The sequence below is a fragment of the Carassius gibelio genome, chromosome A1 (genome assembly GCF_023724105.1).
Source record: "Carassius gibelio isolate Cgi1373 ecotype wild population from Czech Republic chromosome A1, carGib1.2-hapl.c, whole genome shotgun sequence".
NCBI classification, from domain to species: domain Eukaryota; kingdom Metazoa; phylum Chordata; class Actinopteri; order Cypriniformes; family Cyprinidae; genus Carassius; species Carassius gibelio.
The window spans coordinates 24,566,029-24,581,697 of record NC_068371.1 but is presented as its reverse complement, the minus strand read 5'-3'; the positions used below and the strand labels follow the sequence as shown (position 1 = coordinate 24,581,697).

Sequence of the window (15,669 nt, the reverse complement as noted above, 5' to 3'; positions counted from 1 at the left end):
ATTTATTATATGTAATTGCATTAGCTCTTTTTTTATCAACAATATTTATCCACTGATTTTCTTCATTTTTTTTTAATTAGTCGTTTGATTTATCAACTGCTTTACGGTGTATCACAAAAGGCAATAGACTTTAGTCCGGCTAATGCCATATTTCATTTTTGACAGGAATGAAAACGAGGCTGTGAGGGATAGAGTACATCATAATTGGTAATTGGTTCAGCTCATAAAACGTCTAGTACATATAGCACGTTTCTTTATATGTACCATTATAAAGACTAAAGATTTTTTTACTTGCACATGATTCAATATGGCATGGCCTGCAATTCAAAACAGTGCCGAAGCACTCCATCACATGACACAAGCTCATTACTGTGACAATACAGGGAAATACCATGAAAGTAAAAGCACACACTTTGCAAGTTCACCGATGAATTGTGATGCCACACTATAACCAATACTGTGTTAACCTATCACAGAATAATTAAATGTTTTTATAAATCACCTCATTAGGATTATGAACAAGCTTTCTACAATCCATGGAAAGCATTTAGGCCCCTGAACAGGCTACAAGTTATCCTCCTGCTAAATGAAATGCAATTAACATCTGTTTATCAGACTGAATATACAGCCATAAGTTTAGCTGCAATGACTTTGACAAACAATTAGCTCTAATTGCAATATATGTTTCAGGAAAGTACAGATTGAGTGTGCATTCAACAATGCACAAAGACAACAATGATAATTCAATTACACTGATACCTATCCTATGTAGCCTGAAACTTTCAAAATGTTATCAGACATTTTCATCACTCCTTTTTTTTCTGACAGGAAAGTAACTACAATAAAGGATTTAGAAAATGTTCTCATTTCTTTTGGGGAACCATGTAAACATCAGCAAACTATGAACCACAAACTCTTAAAGAAACTCAAAAGACATTAGGATTTCAATTTGTCTTAGTATTATTTCCACATCTTTAGAGTGAATAAGGCAGGTGAGACGTTTTAATCTTTCACTATCCTGAACTTTGGCTGATCCACAGTCTGATAACAGGCAAGTAAACTTTCTCTAGATTTTATCCAGTTTTTATCCAAATCATATAGTGATGTTTCCATCTTTACTTATTTATTAAATAATTGGAAATGTTGGATACATAATGCCACTATGTCTGCAAATATATTAGTTTTGAAAACACCTGATGCGACAGCACCAACAATGAAAATATTAAAAATTAAAAACCTTTGAATGGTCTCTTTGGCTTGATAATGCTCTGAGAGTGAACCAAACAGTGTAGTTATTTATTTTATTTTTTTATTTTTCAAAAGTTCAATTAAGTTATAGCTCTAAAATAAATTAAAAAGAATACCAAAATATTCAGGCAGCAGTTTATCAAACTTGCATGTGACCAGTGTTATTTAATTATTGTTTACACATAAACAATTTATATTATTATTTATATTAATATTTTGAAAACAGCTTTCATTTTAATTATGGTTTCGTTTAGTCATTTTTTTTATTTTTCATCTTTATTTATCTACATTTTTATTCCTTTCTTTTAATTTTATTTTTAGAACCAAAACATATCTTAACAGTCATGCTAACCTACAAAACTACTGTCCAATTTGAGTCTAAGATGCGTCTAAAATTGAGCAAGAGAGGTGAAGGAAAATTGGATGAGCAGCTTTTAGTACGACTGCATTTGATTGAATTGAAATTTAATTCCATTATAAGGACATTTCATCCCAACCTTGAACCTTGTGTGATGCACAAAAAAAAAAAAAAAAAAATCAATTTCCAAACTGAATGTAAGCCAGTTACATAGACCAACTGCAGTAGCCTTGCTTAGATGTGCAGCTACACTCATTATCCTCTTCCTTGATCAAATTAAACAATGACTCAAAAGAGTAGTAAGAAGCAAGATGGTTTTATAGATAGTATTTTAGCAGATAAGTAAATTTGATTGCATTGATCTAGTTTCATGAATTGTTAATGAAGTTTTCTATGCTGAGATAAATTCATCTAAATATTCAGGGCAGGAAGGTTGTGAGCTTAATGTGAAATCAATAAACTGACAATCTTTTCATCTAAGCTATAAATAATTCATAAATCAAAGTAAGCAAAAAATAAATAAATAAACTGAAAAATAAATAATGACAAGAGAGAAAAAGAAAAGTGCACAAGGATAACATAACCAATACACGGACACAAACAAACATCAAAAGTACCTTTATGATGTTACATAAAATAACTATGATTACATGCAATGATAAGCAACAATTTTCCAAATGTATGGCATGGTTACCCATGACCTCTTGCCTCTGTAATTTACAGCAGAGATTGCTAAAATGGACAAGATGATACCGGGGAAACCTGACAAAGAGATGGATGGAGGATCAAACGGGGATGTTCAAGTCAGATGCTACTTCAGTCACACACACATACATGTGTTTTCTAACTGAATTCCCTAACAGCACATCTCACATGCACCCTCTTCGTACTCCATTAACGTGCCAGAGAGCCCTTGAAGTGTCACCTGTACACCATTAGCTGTTTCATCTAATTCATACAATGCTCCGGGGCCACGGCCAAACAATTACGCCAGCGCTAACATTGGTTTTTAGAAGTCAGCAAGGATCATGTTTGAACAACCTCTCCTAAGAGAGTCATTTTTGTATTCAGATGCTAACACGCTCTCAAGAACCAGAGGAAGCCCTGATAAAACCCCAGAGAGCCTCAAAACAAACTTACAAATCCATATTCTGAAATATTTGACACAACCACAGCAAAATAAGCCCTTTGAAATAAATTATTGCAGAATAAATCAATATACGTGTTTTGTGTATGCCCGTTAGTCTCATCCTCGAAAACATTTGAGGTAGTCACTAGTGCAAAATTGTTTTGATGTAATGCTGCCCTCTACTGGAAAAAAAAAACAACTAAACAAATAAAAACAAAATAATTCGTATGACAGATGCTCCCATTTAATTTTAGTCTTTAATTCAATATTTCCAATGTTTTATTTATATATCTAGCTATTGCATGGGGCTGTAAGCCAATACAGTTTACAGTAACACATCCAAGTCATAAATAAGCCATCAAACGTCAAAGCTCCCTTGATTATGTTCGCCTCAAAAGATATTCTATTTGATGCCAAAACTTGAATACTTCATGTGCTCCATCAACAAATATTTGCATCATTTCATATTTATTGAGAGGTTAATGTTTTGAACTCTCAACAGTGCGCGAGTTCAAATAGCGCCTTGTCTTTGTGGAAGTAACGTTAACGTACATGTTTACTGTTGTGTTACACGTGTGTAAGGGAATGAATGAGTGTTTATGTTGGTTAATAATCCAAGGTTATATAGAAACAGGAAATAAATTGGATACATGGAAAAATATACATTTTCTTGTTAATAAATAAATGAATTAATAACAAAAATAAACATTTCGTCCCCTTGGAATTATTAGGTTCAATCTTATATTTTTGTCAAAATTGAGTTATTCACATGTTCTTATTCTGTGTCAACGTATTTACATTATAAGATAGATTTTGGTAAAGTTGTGTACATTATGGGACTTTTTATTCAGAAAACAATAAGGTTCTATCTAGACAGTCGAATGGAACACAAAAACTTTGAAGCTCAATATCTCATTCAAAGGGTTTTCTTTATTTTCATGACTATGAAAACTGTAGATTCACACTGAGGCATCAAAACCATGATTTAACACATGTGGAATTATATACATAACAAAAAAGAGTGAAACAACTGAAAATATGTCTTTGAAAATAGGTTCTTCAAAGTAGCCACCTTTTGCTTTGATTACTGCTTTGCAGACTCTTGGCATTCTCTTGATGAGCTTCAAGAGGTAGTCACCTGAAATGGTCTTCCAACAGTCTTGAAGGAGTTCCCCAAGAGATGCTTAGCACTTGTTGGCCCTTTTGCCTTCTGTCTGCGGTCCAGCTCACCCCTAAACCATCTCGATTGGGTTCAGGTCCGGTGACCGTGGAGGACAGGTCATCTGGTGCAGCACCCCATCACTCTCCTTCTTGGTCAAATAGCCCTTGATGCCTTCAGTGTGACTCTACAATTTTCATAGTCATGAAAATAAAGAAAAATGCAGAGGACCATGGCCCCAAGGGAGGGGAGTGGGTCTTGTTCCTATACAGCAATGGGCAATGCTCCTCCGAGCCCACAAAACGCATGCTGGCAAGTCAAGGCAATGCACACAGTCAGACTCAGTGTTGACCAGGCCCAGGCAGGAGATGCAATGCTCGTGTGGTTCCAGCGGGTCTATGGGGTCTGTGCAAAGTCAACAAGGTGGTCACTGAATGAGGTGCAGAAGTTGTAGTATCTTCTGGTGCATCTTTGACGACAGCAGCGGAAGGAGAAATTTCTGAGGCGAGACGCTCTAGCTGCATTACCGTATTTTTCGGACTATGAGTCGAACCTGAGTATAAGTCGCACCAGTCCAAAAATACGTCATGACGAGGAAAAAAACATATAAGTCGCACTGGACTATAAGTCGCATTCATTTAGAACCAAGAACCAAGAGAAAACATTACCGTCTATAGCCGCGTGAGGGCACTCTACGATGCTCAGTGTAGACTACAGCAGCACCGAGCAGCATAGAGCGCCCTCTCGCGGTTGTAGACGGTAATGTTTTCTCTTGGTTCATGTCTCTTAGGCCGGCGACACACTGGATGCGTGGCGCAAGCGTCTCAGCCGCGTGGCGTGTCGGTGTTTAATTCGGCTCCCATGTTAACAGGTTAGAGCATACAGACCGCCTGCGTGAGACGCGCGTCTCAGGCGCGGCTCGAGCTGGGCGGAAAACGCGTGCATACTAGAAATAGAACCGACGCCTATTTTTTACCGCGACACGCGCGCGTGTTGGAAGCGTTTCCAGGCAAAATATAATAGGATAATGTGTTTATATGTCATTTTGTACACAAATATATATGAATTCATGATATTTTGATATTTGAAAGTCTGTAGATTGACATAAATTCAGATATAAATGTAATTTAAAAAATAAATAAATAATTATCGATTTTCAAATGTTGCACCTGTCAAACATAATCTATTTCGCCGTCAATACTTTTGACGGTGTCCTTTATCAGTAGGCGTAGGTGTAGCTGTGTAAAAAAAAGTTGATATTGTTGTCATGAAGACAAGAGCCTGGTCTGTCAACGGTCTCCCTCTACAGCAGCAGCGCGCCACGCAGCCAGTGTGTCACCGGCCTTAGTTCATTTCTTTTGGATGGACCACCGCAGGACCACCCAAACTATGAAAAAAAGTGTGACTTATAGTCCGGAAAATACGGTATATACTGCCTGCAATCTTGTCAGTATTTGCATGCAATTTACATAATCAGTGACAATTGGCCAGTTTATTTTACTGCCATTATCCTATAAGGTTTCAGTAATTTCGGAGAAGGGGAGGAGTTCCCAAAGCCAATGCTTCACAACTGCTATATTAAATGTAAACAATCAATTCCATCTTCAGGTTACAGAAAATGTAATAATTTTAAATATAATAATGAACTTTCAGTAACTGCCAGACATATTATGATACATGGTAATCTAAAAATTGGAACAGTATTTAACATTTTTGTATCAAGTGAAGCAAGCAAACCACCTATCAGAGCCACAGATACAAACAAACATAGATTACCAGGAGCTCTGTTGTAATAAAAGCTTGAGGTGAATGAAGTTTATAGCTAAACTCTATTTAGTCATGTAGCATTATCCAGCCTTATCAGTTAGTTTTTCTAGAAAGAAAATAGCATAAAACTCACCCTGAAGTTGGACTAATTTCACATTATAGCTAATCATTGATTCTGAAGAAGCATAAAAACAGAAAAATGTGAAATAACTCCATCATTCTGATAAAACTGTGCTGTCAGTACCATGTCAGAATATTGAAATAAGAGTTTAAATATTTGTTTTCATTATAACTATAGAATTTAAACTTGTTTTTTTATGTACAAAGAGACAAAAGTTAAACAAACCTGCATATATACAAACAAGGTTCCACAACAACTTCTCTAGGCATATAAATGTGAAATGGTAAAACTTGTATGCCAATATTACAATGGATGTATGTATAAGTCTAACATTACGTTTAGACAATCAATTTCTTCTGATTGGAAGAGTAGCTAGGCTACTTTAAAGATCAATGAAAAATAAATTTGAAGACTAAATAAAATATATTGACTACTTTATGAACAATGTCAAAAGCATTGTTTTCTTTGATCTATGCCTTCCAAAAGCTTCCCTGTACGTTTTTCTTCACTCAGTGTAAAGTATTTATGATCAGCACAAAAAAATTTTTGACTGCACACTTGGTGACGTGCCAATCAGCTAATCAACTCATAACACCTAAACACCTGCAAAGGTTTCCTGGGCCTTCAAAATGGTCTCTCAGTTTGGTTCACTAAGCTACACAATCATGGGGAAGACTGCTGATCTGACAGTTGTCAAGAAGACAATCATTGACACCCTTCACAAGGAGGGAAAGCCACAAACATTCATTGTCAAAGAAGCTGGTTGTTCACAGAGTGCTGTATCCAAGCATGTTAACAGAAAGTTGTGTGGAAGAAAAAGATGCACAACTAACCGAGAAAACGGCAGCCTTATGTCAAGCAAAATTGATTCAAGAATTTAAGTGAACTTCACGAAGAATGGACTGAGGCTGCGTTCAAGGCATACAGACATGTCAAGGAATTTGGCTACAGTCATCATACTCTGTGAACCACTAAAAGTTGGTTAAATGACCATGGTGTTAGTGTGCTTGACTGGCCAGCAAACTCACCAGACCTGAACGCCATTGAGAATCTATGAGGGATTGTCAAGAGTAAAAATGCAGATGAGCTGAAGGCCACTCTCAAAGAAACCTGGGCTTCCATACCACCTCAGCAGTGCCACAAACTGATCACCTCCATGCCACGCCGAATTGAGGCAGTAATTAAAGCAAAAAGAGCCCCTGCCAATTATTGAGTGCATGTACAGTAAATGAACATACTTTACAGAAGGCCAACAATTCACAAAAAAAATTTTTTTATGAATTATCCCACATTATTCTTCAGTCTGTGTGCATTGAATTTATTGAATACACGAATTACACATATTGAGTTGAATTGCTGAAACAAATGAACTTTTCTATGACATTCTAATTTATTGAGATGCACCTGTATAACTGAACTCAGGCCCACCTCTTCCAACTGGGCCAGGGACTGCTAAATAGAGCGATCACACTAGTCAAACAAACCGGGCTTTGGGGGTTCAGCTTGCCTAGTGTGAACACACCCTAAGTATTTTCCCACATTCTGCACACACAAGTCTCTACCCGCCCTTCAAGTGTTGTCCCACAGTACACTCTGCTGCGATGGGTCCCACGATAGTGCAGGTCTCTAATAGGAAGATGCCTGTTATAATGTTATGATCAAGGCTCTGGACTCTGAACATAACTTGTTTTTCTATTAAAAAAAAATATAAAAACATTAATTGAATGTTTATAAGTTTAGATTTACAATAAATATTTACTTGTTTAAAGTGTCTGAAAACCAAATGTTATTGTACTTTTGTTCATATAGCAGTACCTTTAAATGAAAAAAGTGCATAACTATGCTATTCATTTCGATTAATTGTAGACCATCGTGTGATTAATCACGATTAAAAAATTGTAGTCACAGCATTTATATATATATATATATATGTGTGTGTGTGTGTGTGTGTGTGTGTGTGTGTGCGCATGCGTGTGTGTGTGTGTGTGTGTGTGCAAAAGTCAAACTAAAATTATTCAACTTTCTGAATCTATCTGGGGGAAAACCCGAATGTAGTATTTATGGGACATATTTATGGATTGTCCTTAAATGTTTAATTGAATGTGAAGTACTTAGTCTAATCAGAGAAGATGACTGTGTGCCTTGCATCAACTGCTCAGAGAAGTCACACAGTCATTGAATTACACTGCACACGGCACACAGTTCTGACAGCAGGAATTAAATGACTTCCTAAGGGTATTTTTCCCCCAGACACATTTTTTCTTTTCATTTTTTGTTTGTTTTAATTATAGTGGTCATACCCCACACAGTTTTTTTTTTTTCACACACAGTTGTCACAACAGTCACAACTGTTGTTAGTGTGCCTAACAAACCTTCTGAAGCTTATTACATAGGATATAAAACTTTTACGCAAAGTTAAACTCAGGATTCATTCATTTAATATAATTTGTACATTGTAGGCTAATTATTTGACAACAAGCTCATATAATATACATAAATAAAAAAAAAGAAGAAGAAGAAATAAATAAAAATAATAAAATTCCAGCATCGTTATAAAATCTATTTTATTTAGTTTTTTTATTCACTATGTAAACTTTTCCCCTGGAATGAATAAAAAACTCAAACTTAAACTAAATTATTACCTATAGTTTCTTTCATTCATTTTACACATATAATGCACCAAAAAAGAGATTTTAGACATTCTTGTCATCATGATCATTACATAAAATACAGTACCATTTCACTGAACAGAGCTCCAATATTATATCTGCCATATGTAATAATAAAAACAAAGTTTTGCTCCTATTAGCTCAGATATGCTTGTTTAGGCATTTGCTCTTGCTCAGAACAACAGATTGGTATCCATGTCCTCTGTAGGAATGAAAAGATGGAAAAGTTGAAAAACTTGGTTTGTTTATATAGTTTTTGATTTATTTAAAACATGTGCATAAATAATGAATCTAAAGTGAATTAATAATAAATTAAAAACACTGTCAGCTGTTTTAGACAAGGCCTTCAAAATACTTTTACCTTCCTTAATGCCAAAGCAGCTGCACGACTCCTTGAAGGAGACCAGTTTGTCCTTGTCAGCCTCACACCTTTGGAAAAAGACCGAGGTGCAATGCTCCATTGGAACTAGGGGAACGCGCAGAGGAGCCAGCTCCGAATGAGAAAGATACCTGCAACAGCATAGTGCAGTGGTTTTCAACCTGTGGTATTGCAGGTGGGCCGCCAATTATTTTCTGTTCATTTCCAGTCCATTCTAGGGCTGTGCGATTAAAAGAAAACGTCCTAAAATCACGATTTGAGTGTGCGCATATGCCTAACTCCAGGTTCACACACTGTCTGTGATGCGCCTTTTTTCTGAGCCAATGTTGACGGATCAGAGCGTTCTCACTGCGGTAAAAGGCTAGAAATAAAAACGTGCGAAAATAATTCATGTCTAACACATGAGCATAGAGTGAATTTGTTAGTGAACAGGATGCAGTTTAAGTGAGAGGAGACACGTTTTAAGTGTGCACACTCTCTCCTCGCAAAGCAGCGTGTATTTGAGCAAGCACGACCGGTTTTGTGACAGAGCAAAGGAAATCTGCTGCGAACAGAGAGATTCGCACTCATGCATTATTTTAATGCGCTCTCGCTGCTGACCGCATACACATACTGTATACACACTGCAAACACCTGAGGCACCGCTACAATTAATGAGTTCTATGAACAATGCATGGCAAAAAAGAAAAAAAAGTCCCTGTATACAGGATTTTTTTTTAATTTATTTATTTTGCCACAAGTCTATACATTTTTTTACATCTTCACTATAGTGATAATTTTGACTTATGTCTGTTCTAGAGATGTTACAACTTTTTGATAAAGCTCTGATTGGTTTTCTTTTGGAAATATGTTTCAAATTAATCCTGAATGCATTTATGACTGTAAAAGCACAATTGCAAAATTGATCAAAAAAATCGCGATAGTTTTTTTTTTTTTTTTTTTGTCCATATCGCACAGCCCTAGTTTATTCAATAACTTATTATTTTAATAAGTTTAAAATCTAGCTTCTGAGTACTAAGTTATTAACCCAACAATAGCGGGGTCAGTTAATTTTTTTGAAGTGGGCCGCACAAACATATGTGTTTGGTTGTGTGGGCCGCGAGTTGAAAAAGGTTGGGAACCACTGGCATAGTGTATCCACCAGTTTACAAAAGAAAGAAAATATTTCTGATGATATGTCATGTCCACACCATCTGAAAGACCAACACTAGATTCTTAAAGCTACTGTGTGAAATGTTCTCATATCTCAGATTAATGCTGCGAGACATCTGTAAGTAAATCATTCGTAGACAGATTTCCTCTGCATTGAAGCTTTAAAGCCTCTGTCTGACCACTGACGTTGTGGAGGATATATTGGCACAGAGTCTGTCTTTTTCTCTCGAAATGTCCCTCAACCACATCCTCACACCAGCTAAAAATATTACCGAACCTCCTGTATAAGTCAGAGTTAGAATAGTTTCAGCCTCAGACATCTTGCCCACGAACTGCCCATTCGTGGCCAATCACATATGCACATACTGCAGAGCTAGATTTCCCAAAACTCTGTCTTCTTATCTAATTAGGTAGCTTTAAGCAAGTTGCAGGAATCAGATATTTTTTTATCAGCATTTTAGATGAAATTCTGGCAGCAAGCAGAAGCTGGAAGGAAATTTGATAGCAAAATAAATGTCAAGAGAATTTATTGACTTCATTTACAGAGATACTTGGGATTCATCATTTCTGATCAACTAAATAATATTGCAAGTAGAAATCTGTACAGACACACAGCCCCCACCTGTCTGAAGGATGCTGGTCCATCTGTGCAAACTGCCAGTGAACTGGATAGATGTACATGTTGTAGTTCTTCTCAAAGTCCTGCTGTAGAAGTTCAACAGGGTGATCGCCTGCATGAAGCCGTCTCTCACTCTCATAGGTTTTCTGAACCTGTTGAGCAGAGCATTAGTCATCTGTGATGAAGCCATAGATGATGGTTTAGATACAATCAAGGGCTATTTTTCAGGGTGGTACATCAACATTGAAGTTGGAGAGCTGAGAAGAATTTGTCACCAGTTTCTTATTTTAAACCTATCATACAAATACAGTATCTCTCTTTGGGAGACGTGATGTCTAACTTGAAAAACTGTTCAGTATCTCTGATAACTTGATTCTTTGTTTAGCTGTGAGAAAGCCAGGAGACATGGATTCATGCTCAAATAACTGCAGAAGCACGTTCTTCAGCCAGTCCCGCATACGCAGAGGGAATTGCACCAACTCTGACTCTCGAAATGGAGGAATAACTACCAGACAAAACACACAAAATAAACATTAGGAGAAATTAAAATAGACAAAAAAGTAGATATGTAGAAACTCTACATTCCTTATTTCTTCTGACACCTTCATTTTCACCTAATTTAACCTCTCAGGTGCTAACAATTAAAATAAGCATATTCGTGTTTCTTACATTTGCAGGATCCAGTGTAATCCAGGTGAAGTCTGTGGCCTGTTTTGGTCCCCTCAAGGCCACACTTGGTGGCAAAGAGCTGACAGGATGTGTCATACAGTATTGTTCAAAATAATAGCAGTACAATGTGACTAACCAGAATAATCAAGGTTTTTCGTATATTTTTTTTATTGCTACGTGGCAAACAAGTTACCAGTAGGTTCAGTAGATTCTCAGAAAACAAATGAGACCCAGCATTCATGATATGCACGCTCTTAAGGCTGTGCAATTGGGCAATTAGTTGAATTAGTTGAAAGGGCTGTGTTCAAAAAAATAGCAGTGTGGCATTCAATCACTGAGGTCATCAATTTTGTGAAGAAACAGGTGTGAATCAGGTGGCCCCTATTTAAGGATGAAGCCAACACTTGTTGAACATGCATTTGAAAGCTGAGGAAAATGGGTCGTTCAAGACATTGTTCAGAAGAACAGCGTACTTTGATTAAAAAGTTGATTAGAGAGGGGAAAACCTATAAAGAGGTGCAAAAAATGATAGGCTGTTCAGCTAAAATGATCTCCAATGCCTTAAAATGGAGAGCAAAACCAGAGAGACGTGGAAGAAAACGGAAGACAACCATCAAAATGGATAGAAGAATAACCAGAATGGCAAAGGCTCAGCCAATGATCACCTCCAAGATGATCAAAGACAGTCTGGAGTTACCTGTAAGTACTGTGACAGTTAGAAGACGTCTGTGTGAAGCTAATCTATTTTCAAGAATCCCCCGCAAAGTCCCTCTGTTAAAAAAAAGGCATGTGCAGAAGAGGTTACAATTTGCCAAAGAACACATCAACTGGCCTAAAGAGAAATGGAGGAACATTTTGTGGACTGATGAGAGTAAAATTGTTCTTTTTGGGTCCAAGGGCCACAGGCAGTTTGTGAGACGACCCCCAAACTCTGAATTCAAGCCACAGTACACAGTGAAGACAGTGAAGCATGGAGGTGCAAGCATCATGATATGGGCATGTTTCTCCTACTATGGTGTTGGGCCTATTTATCGCATACCAGGGATCATGGATCAGTTTGCATATGTTAAAATACTTGAAGAGGTCATGTTGCCCTATGCTGAAGAGGACATGCCCTTGAAATGGTTGTTTCAACAAGACAATGACCCAAAACACACTAGTAAACGGGCAAAGTCTTGGTTCCAAACCAACAAAATTAATGTTATGGAGTGGCCAGCCCAATCTCCAGACCTTAATCCAATTGAGAACTTGTGGGGTGATATCAAAAATGCTGTTTCTGAAGCAAAACCAAGAAATGTGAATGAATTGTGGAATGTTGTTAAAGAATCATGGAGTGGAATAACAGCTGAGAGGTGCCACAAGTTGGTTGACTCCATGCCACACAGATGTCAAGCAGTTTTAAAAGACTGTGGTCATACAACTAAATATTAGTTTAGTGATTCACAGGATTGCTAAATCCCAGAAAAAAAAATGTTTGTACAGTCAAAGGTAGACACTGCTATTTTTTTGAACACACCCCTTTCAACTAATTGCCCAATTGCACAGCCTTAAGAGCGTGCATATCATGAATGCTGGGTCTTGTTTGTTTTCTGACAATCTACTGAACCTACTGGTAACTTGTTTGCCACGTAGCAATAAAAAATATACTAAAAACCTTGATTATTCTGGTTAGTCACATTGTACTGCTATTATTTTGAACAATACTGTATGTCTTATTGTCAGTTCCGCATACCTACAATGAAAATATCCCAAAGACAACAGCATATTACTTGCAAATGTTTCTGGTATACTTTTTTCTGCAATCAGTATGTGTCGATATTCCATTACATATTGGATCTGTAATTAAATATGTAAAAATGCGCTCTTAGAAGGTACAAAAAAAAGGTACTGTGGCAGTACTCTGTCAAAGGGTAGGCTACTAAAATGTACACTATAGGTACTAGCATGCACATTTAATGTAATATATACAATTTTGGTGGTAAATGATAATGTACCTTTAAGCTTTTGTACCTTAGGGATCCACCCCAGTTACAGCTTTGTATCTTTTTTTCATAGAGTGTCCGTTTGGAAGTTAAAGCAGTTTTACTGTAATCAGCTGAATGCAAATTAAAGTAATTACGTATACTTACATGGTCTAAATCATTTACACTGGGAGGACATTCTGACGGCTCCTGACACACACAGACGGGCTTCTTCTCATCGTTCATTTTGCATGTCTTCCCTCTTTTACAGTGAATGTTCTCACAGGGGTCTGGAAAAACCGAAAGAATGTGCAAATATCTTGTAAAATACTGTGTCCTCAATTCAAGCGTCCACTGCTGCTTTAAAAGGCTCTCAAAGAGACATTTAATAAAGGTTATAACAACTCTGTAAAGATGTGCCAGCATTCCTTTACGAGCATAAACCTGGAGCTAAGGCTCTCATTGACTTCTTAAGTCAGGGCGATTTGACAGTCTATGTTAAATGCTCAGCAGATTCCTAATAAGAATGTGGGGCTATGAAGACAATGTTGAAACAACACTCATCAGCTGGCAACCCCTGTCCACTGGGCCGATGGGTGGGTCGAATGTCAGGGTAAAGCTCCATAGCGGCCCTAATTTGTAAAGGATTCATCCCCACCAAGCGAGTCTGTAACCAACACATTTAAACATTTCAAACACTTTTGAGATAATATACTAAAAAAAGATGTGGCCTAAATTAAATACTTAATGCCCTACTGAGTCTGAAACAAAACCCGTAGCCTAATCAATAGTTTGATTAAAGTTTAGATCATTTAGTAGTTAGTGAAGTGGAATTTTGCACAAAAGCTTACTTAAAAAAAAAAAAAATCTTATTTGAAAAATTGTGGATAATTTAAATTGTGGAGGTTAACCTTTCAGCGCCACTAATATTTCAATTGAGAAAAGTAATAAAATTTCAGAGAAATGCGGACATGCATTTAGTGATTCTCAATAAACATTTAACTTCAGAATTGTTGACCTTTGTGTTTGAGATGCAATTGGCATTAAAATAAACTCAATCATTTCGTTTGTACTGTATGACACTGACTTCATGTAAACAGCCTGGTGTTAATAGCATGTAAATAAACTGTTTGCAGTAGTAGGTGAATTTACCCTGTAGTCCTTTGGCAAAATACTAATAATGAATTTACAATTCAAGTATTTATCTACTAAAAGCATGTATGTGTAGGGTATATACTATCATGTATTGTGAAAGGCTTACAGTCTGGTTTCACATATATTTTATAACAACAATGTATGTGTGATGCATTTTGTACCCATTTCCCATTCTTCTTTCTGGAGCTAGGTTCTGTATTTTCAGTGGGCTCCTCCAGTTTTTCTGGGTCTTTCCTATGAGTGTGTTCTTCAGTTCCTTCTATTGTACTGGCTTGGTCACTCTGCATATTCTCCGGCTGCTGGCTGTTTTGCTGCTTCTTGGCTTTGCCCTTTCCATGGCTTTTACTTTCATTCTTCTGTTTTTTTTCTTCTCCTTCTTTGCCTTTTTGCCACTTGAAAGAATTGTAGCCTCAGATTCAGTGCTGTTCTCTTCATCCTGTTGATCACTCTTCTCTTTTTCATTGTCATTCTCAGAGACTTGCAAAGGTGCTTTAAGCTCATCTTGGGTTTGTTCTGTTGGCACGTCCTGTTCCTCTGCAATGTCCTCAGAGTCGGTGTTGGATTGCTGGCAATCATAGTCCACTGTGACTGTGGGAATCACATCTTCAGCTGTTTCCTCCATCTTTTTTCCCATAGTGTTGATGGTTGTAACTTTGGCCTCCTCCAGGTTGATGGGTAGTGGCTGTAAAGCATCACGATCACCTGCATAGTCCAAATCCACTGGTAACTCTGCCTCAGTACTGCTATCATATATATATTTCTTTTTCAGTTCCATCTTCGTTCTTCATTGTAGATTTTTATTTTTCTTTCCCTCCTCGTCCATGTCCTTAATTTCTTTGACTTTTTCTGGATTGTCATCCTCATCTTCATCCTCCTCCACAGGTTCATCTACCTCCTCGTGGTCCTGCAGGATCTGAATCAGTGCCTCCTCACTGAGGAGCAATGGTGTATTCTTCTCATCTTCCTCTGAACTTTCAAGCTTTTCTTCCGCTGCTTGCTTCATCTCCACATGGCTCTCATTCTCCTCACTCATGTCTTCATCCTCTGGATCCTGAGTGCTGGACTCAAAAGACAGAACTCCATCCTTACTCTCATGAGGCTTCACTGACTCTGACTTAATAAATACAAATTATTTATTATTAAGATATATATATATATATATATATATATATATATATATATATATATATATATATATATATATATATATATATATTTTTTTTTTTTTTTAATTAAACCTAGAAAAGACTGACCATTTTCAAGCCAGCAAATTATAGATCCTG

The 15,669-nt window shown here is 36.9% G+C and overlaps 1 pseudogene; it reads right to left on the bottom strand.

Annotated features, from left to right (window-relative positions):
* Positions 1–8,696: 8,696 nt before the first annotated feature.
* On the bottom strand, positions 8,697–15,506 carry LOC127933116 (SPARC-like protein 1; annotated as a pseudogene).
* Between the last annotated feature and the right edge of the window lie 163 nt (positions 15,507–15,669).